The sequence below is a fragment of the Austrofundulus limnaeus genome, unplaced genomic scaffold, assembly GCF_001266775.1.
Source record: "Austrofundulus limnaeus strain Quisiro unplaced genomic scaffold, Austrofundulus_limnaeus-1.0 Scaffold474, whole genome shotgun sequence".
NCBI lineage: Eukaryota > Metazoa > Chordata > Actinopteri > Cyprinodontiformes > Rivulidae > Austrofundulus > Austrofundulus limnaeus.
The window spans coordinates 205546-207658 of NW_013952876.1; positions in this window are offsets into that span (position 1 = coordinate 205546).

Here is a 2113-nt window from a genome sequence, read left to right on the forward strand (position 1 = left end):
CTGTACTTTTGAGGTTAAACAAATGTTCATAATTAATTTAAATAAATTACAAGTTAAAAGGGGCGTGGACATTTCTCCTTTTATGGAAAAAATAGTCAACCGTGAGACTAAAGTATCGAACCGAACYGTGAATTTTCTGTATCGTTGCAGCCACAACACTTAGGTAATTTTTACTAAATTTTAAAACTAAATATTAAATGTTATGTCTAAATGTTAAATCCTAAATCTAAATGTAAAAGTTAAATGTTAAAAAGTAAATATTTCAGAATGGAATGTAGCCTTTGCCATTAGTGCAGCTTTTGTTATGACATCATCATCCGTCGACAATAGCAAATGCTAACATTGGTAACGCTGCTAGCGCTTCCCTACAAGACAGTTGGTGTCTGAGCTGCACGTCAAACCAGCAATGTTGGTTTCAATGAACATATTTTGAATTAAAATTTTAAATACCATCTTCAGCAGCATCAGCGTTCACTTCTGTCGCAGGATGATGATGTCACAAAGGCAGTGTTCCATTCCAAAAACATTAAATGTCTTTATCATTTAGCTGCGACATTTAGGATTTAATTTTTGCATTTAGATTTACAATTTAACATTTAGGCATAACAATTAGACGTATTATTTAGTAAAAGTTAGCCAAATTTAAGAACAGTGAACTGAACAAAAAAATAGTGGAATTTTTAAACTTTACATTGAGTGAGCTAAATTATGAAATATACTAGTGACATTTTTTAACATTTTATTTTACGTTTGGCACCCCATACATCTGAACACAGTTTCTCTCTTTTTTTATTTTCACAGATATGGGGCAACAATTCAGACACAATGTTTTTAAATATTTTGAGGAAAGGGAGAGGAAGAGCAAAGAGCTGAATATGAAAACACTTTTAGTCTGGTGATTAGATTAATGACAAAAATAACAGACGTTCATGAATATAAAGACTCAACGTTCATGCTTTAAACTGTTCACGAGTGTTTTGTCCCTTTTTAAGACGGGCATGTTTCAAATCTTTTGTGGTGAAATTCTGCAGAAAAGTTTAAAACATATAACCTGTTGTAGATAAACAAACAGATAATGTGAGCAAAAACAAAGTGGATTCCTTTAAAACAACACTCATGTTCAAAATTTCATTACATTCACAACTTGTTTTAAACCTTTACATCGTGGTCATTACTTCACTTACATGTTTAATTCAGAATGGGGACATTCACTCCTGACGTCACACAAATCATTTGCAGACATTTTCCACCACTCTGATCTGATGTGAGTGGATCATACAGACAGAGATTAACACCATAACAGAAGAAGACGTTCAAATTTCAACACATCCAACTAGTACATCTCTGGAAATGAGACCACAGATGCTACGAGTAACGCCAGCAGCGCTAGGCTAAAGTAAAAACAACAAGGTTCACTGTACCTGTTTGTCAACAGTAAGTGCAGGGATAGGATCCAGGTGGTCCTGTGGGGGTCTTTTACCTCAGATAAGATGTTTAGAGTTGTTTACAGACATTAAGTCTATTTTTTTGTTTGTTTTGTTTTTGAATTCATCTGGTCCCATCTTTGAATCCAGCTGTTAGTCCCTGGAAAGTGACAAAAACGCTCCTTCCATGTTGAGATGTTTGCTGTATCCTGAGTCACTGTTACAATAATCGCAGCACGTTTTGTGGTCCTGCAGGTGGAGTTGGAAGCTGTTTTTCTAAATTTCAGTTTAAACACAGTTAAACCAGTACAGCTCCATTGAAATCCATGGTGCTTCTTCGAGATTTTGTACGGCATCAGTAGCTGTGTTTCCATTCACCATGAAAATGTGCGAATTAGAATTTTGAAAATAAATTTGCTCAATGGAAACACGTCAATTTAAAAAAAACTTATGTTTTTCAACAAAATGGTTTTGCACTAGGATGAGGTGGTTTTTCAGCCGTATTGAAATTGGTGTATTTCGCAAAACTGCAATGGAAACAGTTTTTTCGCATCACGGGAATCACGTGATCAACAACCAACCAACCAGCGATGAAGAAGAAGATAACAGGAAGTAGAAGTAGTAGTAATATCACAGAAGTAGTATAAAATAGTAAACTCAGCGACTACAATTTCCCAAAAACACAGCAT